We start from the raw sequence: 17,521 nt of genomic DNA, 5'->3' as shown, positions 1-17,521 counted from the left end.
CAAACTTTGTATTTCTGGGATAAATCCCAGTTGGTCCTGGTGTTTCATTCTTTTTATATGAAGCTAGATTTGGTTTGCTGGTATTTTGTTGAGGAATCTCTATAAGGAATATTACTCTGTGGTTTTATTTTTTTGTTATCTTGGGTTATCTTGTCTGGTTTTGAATTAGGGTAATACAAATGAATTGGAAAGGTTCCCTTCTCTTCTATTTTTTTTTTTTTTTGGAAGAGTTTTTGAAGAACTGGCATTAAATCTGTTTGGTAGAAATCACCAGTGAAGCCATATCGACTAGGCTTTCCTCTGTAGGAAGTTGAAAATTACCAATTTATTTACTTTTGGTAGTTTGTGTCTTTGTAGGAATTGGTCCATTTTGTCTAGGTTTTCTAATTTGTTGGTATACAAATATAATATCCCCTTATATCTTTCAGTTTTTGGCCTGACATGCAAAGAGTCTACAAAGTATCACTGCCATCCTTCAACACCAAAAGAGATGAGTAAACTGAAAATCAACAAACCCTTTTTACATATTTCAGAGAATTGAGAAAAGAAAGCCAACCCAGAATACGAGACAGAGAGGTAGGTATCACAGCCTACCAGGGAAAGTCCAGGAGCAGCGCCCTGGAGTCAGCCCTGGTAGAAAAATGTAAAACTGTAATCCAGGAATTGCTCTAGGATCTGTGTGGAAAGTTGAGAGTTAAAAACTCCATGGCCCCTTCTTGGGGAGGTCCTCACACTTTTATGAGTTTTACCTCCAGGAACCCATCAGTTTCTTGGGGTGAAGAATAGAGGGTCTCTGCGTCCAGCAGCAGGAGGAGGAATTGTAAGATCAAACTGGGGTAAGCTGATCAGATGATGGTAACCAGAGATCAGACAGGCTAGGTGTGAATCAAAAAGAAACTTTACTGCACAACTGGCTCCCTGGCGAAGTTCTCGGGTCAGCCAGGGTGCTGTGCTGGAGAAGTCGCACGCGTGGCCCCTATGGGGCTGCGTTTCTCTAACCCTGGGGTGGGGAAAAGGAAACTTGAGGATTCCGTGTCCTCCTGGGATTGCTGGGTTCGTTTGTCAGCGCCTGATTTGTTGCACCTTCTGATTGGTTGCAAAAAATGCCTAGGCTACGTTGTTTTTCTGTGCATGTGCAGGCTGCTTGATGCCCGGCCATCCCATCGCCCTGAACCACCCTACAGGAATAATAACCATTCCCCAAAATACCAGGGACTGTGTTCTCAATGCCTCTCCCCAATGCCTAGTGAACCAGGGGAAAAAGAAAAACCCAGCTCCCACCCCATGTAGCCATGCGGTGTCATCTCAGGGGGTCAAAGGAACTGAGAAGCACTGTGATGATCACAGCCCGGGGCACAGGCTCACTCAAGACCGAGACCGAGTCACAGGATTGTAGGAGGCATCCTCCTCCCCACACCTCAGCACCACTCAGCCAGGTTCCCCTTAAGTCACAGTGGTTTATAGGAAAAAGAATTGCAAGTCTCAGTCACTCTTACCTGGGGAAACTCAAAGACCACAGGGGAACACACACAAGGATCCTGAGGGAGGGTTGGCCTCCCACACCTACAGGCAGCAAGCAGTAGACACAGCTTAACTCCTAGATAAGCATAAAACCACACACACACCAAAGGCCTGCTCACCACAGTTGCTTCTACCCATTAGGTTGCAGTTGGCTGTTTTTTCCAACAAAAAAAATTACAAGACATTCTAAAAGAGGAAAACACAGTTCAAAGAGGCAAAGCAGGCATCAGAATCAGACTCGGATATGGAAGAGATTTTGGAATTACCAGACGAGGAATGAACGGATTCATATGCCAAGGGCACTAATGGAAAAAGTGGGCAACGTCAAAGAACAGAATGGTAATATAAACAGAGGAGGTGGAAACTCTTAAGAAAGAATCAAAAGAAAATGCTAGAAATTAAAAAAAAAAAAAATCCAGGACAGCAATAAAGAATGCCCTTGATGAGTTAGTTCATCAATAGACTGGACACAGCTGAGGAAAGAATCAGTGAGTTAAAAAAAAAAAAAAATCGGTGAGCTAGAAGGTAAATCAGTAGAAATTTCTCAAACTCAAGAACATAGTGAATGAATTCATAAAAATAAGGAAAAAAAATGGGAACCCAATATCCAAGAATTGTGGTGGCACAATGACAAAAGGTAGGCTATCATATTCATTTGTACTTACTTTATTTTTGTAAGGTAAGTAGTCATGTCCCTCTTTAGATCCTGATGTTAATAATTGGAATCTTCTCCCTTTTTCTTGGAATATCTGGCTAAAGGATTGTCAATTTTGTTGTTCTTTTCAAAGAGCTGATTTCTGGTTCTGTTGATAATTCTCTATTGTCTATTTTATTTATTTCTGCTTTATTCTTTATTATTTCCCCACATCTGAGTGCTTTGGGTTTAGTCTTCTCTTTCTTTTTAGTTTCTCATTGTAGAAGGCTATGATATTGAGACTTGTTTTCTTTTTGACATAAGCAAAATAGCTATAAATTTACCTCAAGCACTGCTTTAGGCACACTCCATTAGTTTTGGAATGTCTTTAAATTTTCATTCTTCTCAAAGTGTTTCCTTATACCTGTTATGATTTATTTTTGACCCATTGATGATCTGGGATTGTGCATTTAATTTCCACATCTTTATACATTATCCAACTTTCCTTATATTACTGGTCCTTAGTTTAATTCCATTATGGTGAGATAGCAATTTTGGGAGGAAGTCATGATGGGGCTTGAACCAGGACCCCATGTATATTAGCCAAGTGCTTTACCACTAAGTTACATCCTCAACCCTGGAAAACAGTTTATATTATTTCAATTCCCTTCAATTTATTGGGATTTTATTTATGACCTAGCATATGGTTTATAATGGGGAATGTTCTACTTGTACTAGAGAAGAATATTCTTCAGTGTTTGGAAGACATATTTTTTAGGTGTCTTCTATGTGCTTGTCAATCTTCTCCTGAGTTCTATTCATTATTGAGGTTGGAGTATTGAAGTCCTTAACTGTTATTGTTGAATTATCTTCCTCCCTTCAATTCTGTTAATTTTACTTCATGTATTTTGGGTCTCTGTTGTTAGTTGAACATAGGTTTTAATTGCTACATCTTCCTGATGTACTGATAATTTTATCATTGAAACAGTCCTTTTTATTTCTAGTGACATTATTTGTTTCACTATCTATTTTGTCTGATGTTAGTATAGCTGTTCTAGCTCTTTTATGGCTGCTTTGCATAGTATATCTAGTTCCATTCTTTCACTTCTAACTTTTTGTTTGTTTGTTTATTACCAGGGATTGAACCCAGGGTTGTTTAACTATTGAGCCATATACCAAATCCTTTTTTATTTTTTATTTTGAGACAGGGTCTTGGTAAGTTGCAAAGGTTGGCTTTGAACTTGTGATCCTCCTGCCTTAGCCTCCCAAGCCACTGGGATTACAGGTGTGTGCCACAGTGCCTGGTTCAATTTATTTGTATATTTGAACCTAATATGTGTTTTCTGTGAACAGCATTTAATTAAGTCCAGTTTTCTGATCCAGCCTGACAACTTCTGCCTTTTGATTAACTTGTAAAATCCACTCATGTTTAGTGTTTCTATTGGTATGGTTGGATTTATGTCTGCCAGTTTGCTTCTTTTTTTCTATATGTCTCATGTCTTTTTGTTCCTTTGTTTCTCCTTTTTGCATTAAGTGAATTTTCCAGAGGAATGTTTATATCCATAATAATTTTTTTAACTATATTTTTTTGCTTTCTTAATGGTTGCTCTAGGATTTACAATACACATCTTTTTCTACTTATTTTTCTTTTGTAAATTTCAGTAGTTAAATGGCATTGACCTGGGGAGAGGGTCTGTCCCACTTCCCACATTACCGTTCCAGTCAGTCCCTGCCATATCACTTTTTAATCTGTTTCGTGCAGCAACATCCAATCTGTGAACACCCTGGGAACAGTTTGCACTAATCTCTGTCTAGAAAATAAAAAAAATACCAGGAAAGGTAAGTGATTTAATGTTCCACACAGAAGTCTCTCTTTATCTTGTGCCAGCCACTTCAAACAAAAATTTGGAATCACAGTCAAAATGACGTGACGATGTGTTGATCTGAAGACTACTTTACGGTCATGGCTCTCCAGCACTACCTGTTCTTCCGCTTAGAGGCCCACTCACTCAGTTCTACTTTGATCTTTAAAATTCATTTTAAAGAGTATTCTGTGCCTATTCCTAGCTCTGTGCGTGTCCAGAGGGCTTCTGTCCAGTTGCATTAGGGTTCAGATCTGTGACAAAATTCACATGCAAGGAGCAATTAAATCAAGAACAAAAGCAGGCAGCGCTGTACTGAAGTGCAGGAGAAATTCAGATAAAAACTTTGGTGTTGGTTGGAGATGCTGGTTGAGACGCCAGAGGGACTCAAGCCCGGCCTTGAAGGATGGATAGGATTAGATTAGCAGTGAGGGGAGAAAGTGTGGCACCTGAGGACCAGGATGCCTTTCTTGCCTGGAGAAAATCAGTTTCCAATGCACACCCGTCACTGACTCCACTGAAGGGAAAGGAACAACGTCTCACCCTTTCCGGTAACTCCTCCTTCCCAGGCAGTGCCCAGCCCAGTGTCATCCACAGACCCCGGACATCAGTGTTCCACTGTTACTACAAACGCACTTTTTACTCCAGACTCACCCAGTCGGAATCTTCTGGGGGCGGGCCTGGGAATGTGTAGTTTACCGAGTTCACCAGGTGGTTCTCATGCCTGCTACGGATGGAGAACACTGTTCTCAGGTGTTTTATCTGGCCACTCTCGGTCCCCAGGGCACATTTGCAACAAAGTAGCCAAGGCCTGGGTCCAGGCCTCTACCAGTGGACCAAGGCTGGGCAGGTAAGAATGTCCAAATAGCAGATCATGTAAATGGAAAACTGCACAACTGCACCCAGGCCAGGAGAGTAGTTAAATAAATAAATAGAAAGGATGCCAGGCTCTCCTCTCCCACAGCTGCCTCACATTTTTCAAGCCCAGGCTGGGCAGCAGCAGCCCTGGGGGTGGGGCCGGCTCCCTGGCGAGAGGCATCGGGACTATCTGGGGAGCCCCTGCTTAAAGTACCCTCATGAAAATAGCTCTCTATCAGCATGGTTATTACTCAGCGCTCATTCCTCTGACAGGAAAGCAGAGCCATACCCAAGCCCCGCAGTCATCCTGTCAACCTAATTTCCTACGCTCCCCTTTTCTTTTCGTTAACATTAGTTTAGGAAAATTTCTCCTGATTCATTGAACCTCCAAGCCCACAGATCATTGAGTCTTTGCTCTCATTCTGAAGAGTGTCTGCAGAGCATAATGAGAACCACTCACATATTCTCAAGCTAATATTAATTTCTTGACAGTCTCTTTTAGCAAAATAATGCTAGGAGGGGCTTCAGAGGGAGGGTCTCCAGAGGAGGCCAGGTCCCTTTGAGTAAGGCCTATCCAGATGGATGGGCTGGGCTTTCCAAAGCCCAGCAGTTTGGTTTCCAGTGGTGGTTGGATTCAGCTGCCAAGAACCCAAATTAGGGAAGGATTTGTTGACAGCTCATAAGAGGACACTCTGAAAGACTGAAGGTTATTGCCAACCCTAGACAATAAATAGACATATATGCAGCCCAGAGGAAAAAAAAAACATGTGCAAATATATATGTATAAACGTATATATATTTCTCTGTGTTACCAAAATAAATGTGTTTCTCACAGTCTTTGCCATGGATAGTATGATCAAAACCAGCTGCTCCATGTAGCTCTTCATTGAAAGGAATAAGAGGGGTGGGGCTGGCAGTAATGGGGGATCTGCAGACAACTTCAGCATCAGGCTGACTTATCACCCTGGAAATGGATAACATCCTGGCTCAAGCTACCTATCATGTGGATGTGATGTGGCTCTGAGCAGTCCGGTAGATGACAGGTATTTACTTCACCCCCAAATCTGAGAGGCGTGAGGTCACGTCACAGGGGGAGTCAGTTTACTTGTGAGCCAGTTCATTTGCATTTCTCATTAATCCAGGTTAGACCGTTTTTCAAGTTGCTACCCACAATCTATTCAAAACAGTTCAAACATTTGACTTTGTTTTGGTGAGTTTACTCTAATGTGGTTTCTGCATAACTCTCTCTTTTATGGTAATCAAAATATTCTGCCAACATTTCTCCTGCTATGTGCACCAGCTAAGGAAACCAGATGCTTTGGGTTGGTCTTTTCAATGGGTCTGAGTGTTGTTTTTGTTTAGTATTTCAGAGGTTTTGGCTGAATGAGAACCACTTTATAAATTTGACCCTTACTGTACCCCATTTCCCAACCTACTAATAGTTTTGGCTACTGCTCACATCTTGATTTGAAATTTCTCCCCATCACCAGGCAGATTAGCATGTGGAAAGACAAGTGCATTAGTTTATCTTGTGTGACTTGCTTCATTTTTGTGTTGATTGTTAATTCAATTCTGTAGGTTAAAGAGGGTGGGTGGAAGGACAGAAGGCTGACCATGACCACGCCCTGTATTGTCTCTCCACCAATCATAGACAGGAGTAGAATTGTTCTTTGATGTGTAGGTGTTTTTTTTTCCCCTTCACACCATCAGTGTGGGAAGGAAACAGGCCAACTCTCGTGGGAGTGTTGGCTTTTAATGCAGGCTGAAAGCATTTCAGAAGAGTAACTTGGCATTGAATCAAAACTAATAGTGGAACTGCTTGTCCGTATGGATTGAAAGAAGACTTTCTAGGGCCTCAAGGGTTTGTGGGAAAGAGAAGAGGAGAGAAAGCAATGGTGAACTCTGTCAGAAGGAGCTTTGTAAAGTAGGCAACTTGAAGTCAGTGTGCTAGGAAGTATCCAGTACAAATGGGGACATGTCAAAGGAAAACAGCCTGGGACTTTAACCCTCTAGGACCTGGATTCTACCCTTCTAGTTGGTTATTATGATTCACTGGTCTTTTTGACTTCATACTGAAAATGAGGAAAGACTAAGAAGTCCATGACCTGATTCAGAAGCCAAAGAAAACCAAGGAGGATCAAGTGGTACCCCAAGAATGGGTATGGGAACCCTAAAACTGCATAGGTGGAGCCAGCATCTGAGACTGCATATTTCACTTAATAATGACAGCATCATGGAAAACAGAGAGGAGAAAGGGCGAGATTTTTAGTAAAGAGAATCCATGGGATGCCGGTTCTTCCCTCCAAGGACCTTTAAGGTTGACCTGAGGACCCTGGAATTTAAAACTAAAAGACACAGGGTGAAGAAAGTATAAAAGGGAACCAAAGTTCCAAAACAAAAAGAACAGAGGGCAACCATTAATGGGTTTTAAAGTCCGTTTAAGGCTGAAAGTCTAAAGTCCAAAGAAGAATGACCAGACATTGGTTTTTCAAGAACAATAGCTACAACCACACACAAACTCCAAAGAAAGAAATCTCCAGGGAAGAATATTCAGAGGAGAGTCTTGGCATCTATTCCAGATGTTCAAAAGACTGCACTTTTCCGCTACAAGTTTGTGCCTTTGTGAGTCCACTAACAAAGAGGCGGTCCATTTGAAGTGGGGACTCTTATACTACTGTAAAATGTAAATAGTTATCACATTCCCATGATGCACCAAAGCAATGTGAGGAAGCTCAGAGAAGAAGAGTAGAAACTGGGTAAAGAACCAAGGTAGAGGCATGGGCATTTTTGGCAGAATGGCAAGCAAAGATTAAGAGCCACTATGGTTAAAGTACAGTTTGTTCCCACAAAAACTCATGTTGAAATTTGATTTCGCAAGGTCATCATGTTGAGAGGCTGTGGAACCTTTAAGAGATACTTAGGTCATGGGCAAACTCCGCCTTATGAATGGATTAGGTCTTGAGGGAGTGACTTTGGTCTTGTGGGACAGGTTTAGTTATCAAGAGAATGAATTGTTTAAAGCAAGATTACCCCTGGGTTTTTGGGCCTCTCCTATGGTAATATGCCCACACTCGTGCTTTCTCTCTCACCCTGTGAACTATTCCACCTTCCTCTGTCCCCAAAAGGAGACAAACAGATGCTGGTGCCATTCTTTTGGATTTCCAGAATTGTGAGATAAATATACCTCTTTTCTTTATAATTCATCCAGCCTCAGATATTTTGTAATAGCAACACAAAATGGACTAATTACAAGAGTAAATCAAGAAAATGGCTCCAATTTGTAGTCCTAGTGGAGCATTATAAACCAATTGCAGGCTTTGGTTCTAGAAATTATCAACTGAGTTTGGATCTTATCATAATTTTCAAACATACTTTTGAAAATCTAGGCACATTTTATTTTACTCATGGACTCTAATGATTTTAACAAAGGGAAAACTATCTTGTTTGGGAAGAGATGATTAATTTTGACAGTAGCTATCAACAAGACCTGGATTAATTAGCTTTCCAACAATTCTGTATGTTTATTATAAATAGAGATGGATGGTTACACAATGTAAGTGAATGGTTTGTGAAGAGATTAATGTCATTTTAAGAGTTTTTCAGGATTTGGCTCACTTAGAGGATATAGATAAACTGGATTTCAACTATTGTGTCATTTTATTTTATTGTTCCTTTTCATCCTTTTCTGTTATCCTCTACTGTTAATTTTAAGAAGTAGCTCATCAACCTGTGCATCTGTGTTTGTGAAGAGCCATGACCAGGAGCAGAGATTTTTCCAAGAGGGGGAGAAGGTAAAGGCAACACTCACAGACAGAGAATGACGACTTGTAGGGAGTGATGGATCCCTGGAAATCACGTGTTTGTAAGGAAATGATTTCAAAATCTGAGGCCAAATGTGATACAGACAGACAATACTGATATTTTGAGTAGGTTGAATGATGGTTTTAAAGTTCTAATCATAGGAACCTTAAGAGTCTCAAAAGGCTGATATTACTGCCAACAAGGCTGGGGAAGGAGGTTAGCTTTTTCCCTCCCTTTGCTAAGCTGTATACGATAGTGGGATATTTATGCAGGGCCATTGTGATACAATGATTGGAAAAATCATCACAATTATTTCTCTACCTGAACCCATATTTCTTTTCTTTCTCTCTCTCTCTCTCTCTCTCTCTCCTCTCCTCTCTCTCTTCTCTCTCTCTCTCTCTCTCTCTCTCTCGCTCTCTCTCATGATCTCGATCTCAGGGATTGAATCCAGGGTGCTTTACCACTGAGCTACATCCTAACCCTTTTTATGTTTTATTTGGAGATAGGGTCTTACTAAGTTGCTGCATCTCACCTTGAACTTGTGATTCTCCTGCCTCAGTCTCCTGAGTTGCTAGAATTACAATCCTGAGCCTATGCCTGGTTTCATATTTCTTAAAATATGATTTTTCATCTTACTCCATCTGGAGGAGAGACTCTCCTGCCACCCCTTGAATCTGAACTGGACCTGTGTCTTGCTTTGGTCAAGAAGATTGTGTGGTTGAAGTGACAGGGCTCCATTCTGAGCCTGCACACAGATCTTGGCTCCTGTCACCCTGACATTACAATGTGAGCAAGTCCAGCCTGGTCTATTGGAGAATATGAAGTCACACAAAGCCAAGACATCCCAGTTGTCCCTGCTAAGAACATGTGAGATCACTGAGTCCTTACCTGTCCACCAAATGATACAGATACATGAACATACCTGGTTGAGGTCATTCAAGTTAGGCTCAGATCACAAATCAACCCAGAATACTCACATACAAGCAGTTACTGTTTTAAACCACAAACTTTGAAGGTGGTTTGTTATGCATTATTATTTTGAAAATGGATAGTTGATAAAAAGTATCTTAGAATTCACGTTGCATATCCAAAAGAGATAAGGAATAGAAGGTGGAGAGTGCACATATGATTGATAGGGATACCATATGATAACAAGTCACTTATTGGAACACCATATGGAGAAGAGTCAGAAGGAATGTCATTGGGCAGAAAGAGAAATAAGTTCTTCTAAGGAATTATCAGAAAAGTCGCTGGTGATCTACTGCATGTGGACATCTCTGAAGTCTACATATCAACCACTGCAGCACTAAAACAGATGGGGAAAGAACATTCTTTTGTAGAAGGATGTGTATATAAAGGAACCATTGAGTTTGACAAAAACAAAATCATAAGGGGTGATAGAAATCAGATTATAGGGTTAAGATGGGAAGAAGAAAAGACAAGACAAAGAAAACTTCTTATGCTTGCTAGAGGAGATCTGTGGGAGGGGCTAATGAAGGAAAGGGGAGTGAAAACTTTTCCAGCAGAGGGACAGAGAGGTCACACCAGAAAGGACAGAGCAATTGTACCTTGGTCTTTTAGCGGCTCCTTCATAATTGTAAGACCATGAAGTCAATGTCTGACTCAAAGTCCTCCAGCTTCTGCAGATATTCATTAGTTCTGTGAAATTCCTCTGTGCGTTTCAGTTACATATTCTAGGTTGGGAGCAGCCTGAGAGCCAAACATAACATGGCTATAATATTGTTTTACTCATGTTACAGATGAGTAACTCTAGATATCGAGTAGTTAAAAACTTGCCCGAAGTCAAACAGGAAGCCTGATATTGAGTTGCTGAAAGACCCTGGTTCTGCAAGTAAACTTCTAGTCCACTAGCTTTTCACCAATTGAGTTAGAAATTAGAAGTCCACTTATCTATGGATCCATTGACTTAAGCCAAAAATAAAAAGTTCTTTCTTATACGATGTCCTAAATATCAGAATTTCCTTATATCTGGAGTGGTGTTTCTTTGCCCCTCTTTTAATTTATTTTCAATTTTTATGCATTCTTTACCTTTTGCATAGATTTTTTCCCCTGTGATTTAAGATAGTGCATGCTGAGTTTAAGCCACAATCAGGTCAGGTATTCTTGGTCCACATTGACTTTTTATAAGCAACAGAAAACACTTTAAAGCACTTACTGGGTTCCAGAGTCCAAGATTTTTAACTTTTCAGGGAAGAGTTGATCTGCTTTGATCTCCTTTGATCTGCTGCTGAGTCTGGGATATAAAAGATGGTCACCATCTCTGGGAAATACACTTAGGTGAATTCATACTTGAAGTTTATAAAGATCCTTGCCACTTTGAGGCTTAAATTTCTCCTGAAAGATCCCCCTCTCGGCTTTGCTAATTTCTCTCTCCTTGGTTGGTCCAAGGAATGTTATCAACCACCCTAGAGCTTTCAGACCTCCCAGTTCTCTGCAGAATGAGAGTTTGATACTTTAAAAGTAGAACCTGCTAATCAAACGGTCTGACACACAGAAAGTCAGCATGTTTTTTTTTTTCCTATTTTTTCCTAGAAGGAAAAGAAGAGAGCAAGATTAAAGTGCTATGAATATTAATGCCCATAGGAGCTCACCTGTGAAATGACCTTGCACATGGGATGCTCTCTAGTTTGCAAGGCAAGTGGGAAAAGTGAGAAACTGGGGTAAGTCAAAACAGCAGAGAGAGAGAGAAAGACACTGGAAAACAAGAGGATGAAAATTTGATAAGAAGGGAAAAACAACTAGAAAAAAGAGAAGAAAAGCAGAAGGTAAACAGCAAGTGGAGTGGAGAGGAATGAGACATATGGAGAAGGTACACTGATTTTCATATTTCAAACATCTGAACAGGTTGCACTTCATGAGTGGTGTGTATATATGTAAAATATCATTACACCATTGTTGATACCTTCTTCTATGTGGATACATGCCATTATCATTACATCAACAGCTAGACTTCATCTCAAAGTTTTGGAATATACTGTGAGATTAATTCTATTCATCCTCGACCACAACTCTGAAACAGATCTGCCAACTTCTTTTTCACTGGGGGAAACTGAGGTGGTGGAAACAATGGCTCACCCTGGGTCACACAGGTGAGGTATCTTAGTCCTGGCAATCAAAGTGATGCCTATCCTGTCGTTCCAGGGGGGACTGCCTGGAGGGAAAAGCCACTTGACCTTGGCATTTTAATAAATATGCCCCAGGAGTCACACTTGAAAGAAAAAGATCCAAAAGTACACAGAATAGGTAACTGGATATGCAGAACAATCCTGCCCATTCTTGGACTCCAGGGTGGTGTTCTAACCATTGGAATTTGCAACCTTTTCTAGACCCTTCCTAGGGACCCCTCCATAATCTTTACCCTGGGCTGCCTGGCTCTCCTTGTTGATTGTGGTTGCTTACCAGGTTACATTGCATTCCATCGCATACATACAGCAAGAAACAAGCATATGTTTTCTGCTCCCTTTCTTTGCAGATCAATTTCAAAGTCTCCCCGCACCCCCAGCCCGGAGTGTATTGCTGGTGTCTTTGTTGCCAGCCTCTGCTGGCCCCAGCCTGCTCCTTTCTCCCACCCCTGCGATCTGCTGCTCTTTTCATTTTTTTTTTTTTTTTTTTACCATTGCAAACACTGATTTATTAAATAATAAAGTAGAAGTCCATGCTTTATAAGTCAGAATTAAATTTCTCACGAGAAATTAAGAAAAAATATTTCCTATCATAGATAGTTATTAATAACCTATAAGTCTTCAAACCAGTATTTCATTAAAGAAATTAAGTGGAAGTTGAATTTACAGATGATGCCTGTGCTTTGGCCATTCTTCGAACCAGGGCTTCTTGTCTTTTTCTCTGAATTTCTTCAGGAGAGTACTTCCTATTTTTCTCATCTTCCTCTTTTGAAGATTGTTTCAAAGATTCAGAAATTTTTACCAAAGATAAAGCTGATCAGCTTCCCCAAGTAATGAGCTGACAGTTTTCTTTTTCTCAAAACCCTGTATAATTTTGGTGACGGTCAAACTTCTTTCTACACAATTTTGATTAAGCTGAGAAAGAATCTGAGGATTTTTTGTCTTTGTAAAAGTATACTTGGAAAATCTAACTGCTTTGTTAAGCTCACTTTGTGCTTCATCTGTTTGGGGCCTATGGGAAGGTTGCTGAGTATTCAGTTTCTTATTAGTAGCAATTACTGTGCTCATTTGATTTGAACTCACATTCAGACTTGAACTTCCTATAAAAACTGATCTGGAACTGTGTGCTTGTATTGGAACATCACTGTTATTCACATGCAGATTATTCATCTGACAATTTGAGTTCTTAGAGTACATAGTCAAGTTTGTTGTAGTACCCAAAAAATCTGGAGAATTTCTACTCATTTCCCTTTTCTCCATCTTCACTGATTTATTTATTTGTGTTCTATCTGTCAAGGAAGATGCCTGTACCGTAATGCTGCCCAGATTCAAATGATTCGATTGTGCCAACTGACTTCCTTGTTTAGATATAGTAGACATATTTTTGGCTCCATGTTTGGAACTATTATTGATCTCAAGGATACTTTCTGATGTTTTGCTGTCCTTTAAAATGTCCTGTTGCTGAGTTAGTCTTTCAATGTCATCGCATGCTTGATATAACAAATCATCATCTACATCATCTGCTTCCCAAGAAGTCTCTAATTGATGACATGCTTTAATAATTTCATTGGCAAGCGATGGATCATTCCAATCATCAAAAAAAGAACCTAACTTTGATGCACTAGTCTGATCTGTTTTATTAACAATTGTTTCACGGTCCAAAGTTGAAGTGTCAAAAGGATCAATATTAACAGGTGCTTTGAAAGACTGATCAAAAATGAGCTTATTTTTTTGTTCACTAGAAAGTTTTGTGTTCAAAGCAGACTTCTTTTCAGAAGTATTTACATTAGAAGTAAAGTTCATAGGGATATCTTCTTTTACTTTTGTCAGATTAGATGCAACTGTACAATCTTGAGTTTTGTCTTGAATAACAATTTTACTGAATGATTTCCCAAATTTCATTTTATTTCCAGTGGATGATAACTGGCTTGACTTATCATTTGGATTTGACAAAAATCTGTATTTTCCAGTATCTATTGGTTCTCTGTTATTTTTTTTGCAGGAAGATCTTGTAATATTTTTGAATCTCCTAACTTGGCATCTAGACTTTTATTTGTTCTTGATATACTTTCATCATTTTTACTAATAAAGGTACAAATTCCCTTATGATCAGTAATCTGGGCAGTTCTAGAGGGGAAAAGTTCAAGCATTTCAACATTTTGCATAACAAAAGGTTCATTACTTAGCACTCTTTCCCAATCATCCTCAAAATCACTGGTAGTAAATGTACCAATGTGCTTACTAGAAGCTTCTGGCTCTTTATTATAGGGAGTCACACATGATTTTGTCATTATGGGAGGATCTACTCGTGGATAAAGTAAATCTGGGATTTTACTTGGCAGTTCTTCAGTGACCACAGTACCATTAGTAATGATTTTCTCCTTTTTCAAAGCATTTTTGCTAGTGTTCAGAGAAGCGTCTGACAGATCTTGGCTTAACCGTCCACTGCAGTTCTGGGTAGAACCATCAAAAATGGCATTAAAGGCTGCTTCAGCATTTTGGTCAAATGGCTTCTGACTGCTGTTTTGATCATTTGCCACAGATATCCTGGTGTTTCCTTTCATTGGTGTCTTTATCATAGCATTATCTATTTTTGGAACCATATCATGTAATGGATGCATCTGCACACAATCATTATAATTATGTAAAGCCTCTGTTTCTGAAATTGCCTGGATAAAATCATGATTCCTCTTGTTTTGCTCTTTAATCACATCTAGCTCTTCCATATTTTTATCAAATTGTTTAGCCAATTTCATAAGTTCTCTTTCTCGATTTTGTGTTTTTAACCTGAGGAGCAATACGATTAACAATGTCCGAAATCTCATCACTACCTGTTGTATAAATCTGTTTTCTTTTTCCTTTACCTAACTGTTTTGTCATTGGAGAATTCTGATCCCAAAAGATATCATTCTGTCCATCTGGATCATTTGGAGAACTGAAGGTACATGATAACAAATCCATTTTCGGCACTCTCCTAGGTGTTTCATACCTTTCCTCGGGGTTACTGTTAATGCCCGAATTGACTGCTGGACTCTGCTCTTGCTGCCACGTCGGCCCGGGAGGGCCCTCCCCGGCCACGCGGAGAACCGAGCGGCGGGCCGACCTCAGCCGCCTGCTCCCTGGCTCGACCACCGAGCTGCATTCCTCGCTCGCCGTTGTGCGCGGCGTGTTCTTCGGGGCAGAGCTGTCCCCATATTTTCTTCGCCGACTCATTCCTACGACCCCCTCCCCACTCCACCAGACGTTTCTTTCACATTTTGCTTCTTTTCATTCTTTATTTGCAGTCCCCAGTCCGCTTCTTCCCCACCATGCCTCTGTGGCCTTGCCTCTCTTTTAAGTCAGGTTGGAATCTTTTCATCATGTAGCCTCAGCCAGAAAGGACGCCTATTACCACCCCTCTCGTGGCTTAGATTTACAGCCCTTGTCAGGCCTTGATGCCATGGCCTCTGACAGCCCCTGCCTCTCCAAACGCCAGATTCATTGCTGTTCCTAAGGTCCTTTAAGATTTTAATGCCGTCTATAAATTTAGTTTCCTTTCTGCTTTAACCTTTCTTTAGACCTTCCCATTGTCTGATAGGATGTCCCAGGTGTTGATTTGCGACTGCACTTTAGGGCAGTGGAGGAGGAGGGATTGGTTCGAAGGGATGGAGGGGGAAATGGGGAAACCTAGAGATGAATTTAGATTTCCATCAGCTCCAGCTATTCTTCAGGGTTTGATAGGGATTGACATTTTCCCTTCAAAGCTGTGATTTGCTGAGGACTTGCGGTGGCTTTTCATTCAAATAGCATCTGAGAATGAAGGGCAGGGTGGGCAGTTGCTGAGCAGGTATTCAGCCTTCCTTAATGAATGCATCCGAGCTTACATTTTTCCTGTCTGATGTGTCAGCTGGGGATTCTCTTCCATTTCCAACACACATGGGCACTGCTTAAATCACTCTGAATTCTCTCCCAGGCAGACTTCTGCCGAAGAAACTTTTCACACCTTAAGATAATAAAGCCCCCAGTTGAGAGGGGTGGAGATGGCAACCAGCTTGAAATTTCGGGGGAGAAGAGTAGGTCACTGCAGAGAAATAAGGAGCTTGCCAGCTCAGGGGGCAGCACGGTGAGCACCATGGAAGTAGGATCTTTGACTTCAACATGTCTTTGGCTCTGGAGGTGTTAATGACCTTGTTAGCCTGGCTTTCTCTTCCCTTTGGTTCAGGGCAGCTGTATGAGGGGGAGGGCTGGCGGAAGGGCGGGAAAGAAAGGGAAAGAACTTTTGGGTCCGAATCGCTTTGGCTCTATTTGTTGTTCAGTTTTAAATTTATTCAGGGTGCCTGTCACTGTCTAAGGAGCAAGCCATTAATGGGACACTGAAATACCCAACACACGTGGAAGTCTTGCTTCCTCAGGCCAGACCTGAATGAGGTCACGGCTTTTGTCATTTAATGTCATTTGTTTCTAAGAGCTCACTCCATTTTCTTGTTTGGATGCCCAGGAGTGGAGCTGTGGGGTCATTGATGCTTTGAGTACTTTTTCTTCAAGTTCATGTGTAGCTTTCCATTCCTTCAGCTGAATTCTATTCTTGCTGCTGTCGTCTCTACTTCTCTAGCTTTTGCTGCCTCCCATGTCTTCAAACCGACTCCAGGGCACCACTATTCCTCCAGCCTTGAAGAAGTGGTTCCCCAAGTCCCCACCCCAAGTGATTAATACTTTTTTAAAAGCCAACTTTAGATGTTTTGACATTTAAATAAAGACAGCTTCATATAGAATGTGACAGAAGCTGGCCAAGCATGAACTTCACTTTTCCTCTTGGGTAAATGGCTGGATTGCCTTTCCATCTCTTTTGCAGCTATGAAATTTGTAACCATGTGATTGAGTTCTGGCCAATGCAATGTACGTAGAAGTTATGTATGCTACTTCCAGGACAGACCCATAAAATTCCAGCACAATCCTCCATGTCCTCTTGTGTTTCTTGACTGATTCTGATTTTAAAATCTGACACTAAATATAGCAGGGAGACCTAAAACTTCTGAGAATGGAGTATAGGATACCCAGGACCTTATAATTGCCTTGGAACTGACACATCTCATCTGCTAAGAATTAGAAAAGTCCAGCTAACTTTAGGAACACTCATGTTGATCTGTGCTTCCTATAATAGAATAAGAGTTATCTTGAGTGAATCTGTCATATTCCTTAGAAGAAGGACCTCTGCTCTAAACAATTGTGAAAGCTGGTGGAAAAATATCTGAAATATCAAGGAGGAAGAGGTGCCGTGTCGAGCAGCAGCTGTGGCGTGGCATTAGAGGTCCAAATTCTTTACCTTTATCCTTATCCTGCAGTCCTTCCACCCGTGGTAGAGTGCACTTCCTGATGCTCATCCGTGTGACTTGTTTTGGCCAATGGGCTCTTAGCAGACACCATGCAAACCGAGGCTTTAAATACATGTCCCTGTTGGACTGGCCACCCTGTGCTTCTGTCACCACCATGAGAAGAACATGCCCTGTCAAGTCTGCTGGTCTGAGGAGGACGAGAGATACATGAGGCAGATCTGGTTCCTACCTGTAGCTTGGGTCCAAGCCCAGCCTGGCTGAGACTGGATCACCTTACCCCACTCAACCCATTGATTATGTGACCAAGAGTGCTTTTTTTTTTTTTTTAAGCCATGGATTTTTAAAAAATTGAGGTAGATTTATATAAAATTCAACATTTTAACCATTTCA

General features: G+C 40.9%; 1 pseudogene across 1 annotated transcript; it reads right to left on the bottom strand.

Annotated features, from left to right (window-relative positions):
- Positions 1 to 12,389: 12,389 nt before the first annotated feature.
- LOC306659403 (ewing's tumor-associated antigen 1-like) lies at positions 12,390 to 15,073 on the bottom strand (annotated as a pseudogene). Its single transcript has one exon. The product of its transcript is annotated as an ewing's tumor-associated antigen 1-like (transcript).
- Positions 15,074 to 17,521: the final 2,448 nt, after the last annotated feature.

This window comes from Sciurus vulgaris, assembly GCF_902686455.1.
Source record: "Sciurus vulgaris genome assembly, chromosome: 4".
In the NCBI taxonomy this organism is placed as follows: domain Eukaryota; kingdom Metazoa; phylum Chordata; class Mammalia; order Rodentia; family Sciuridae; genus Sciurus; species Sciurus vulgaris.
This window is presented reverse-complemented; position numbering and strand designations above follow the sequence as displayed.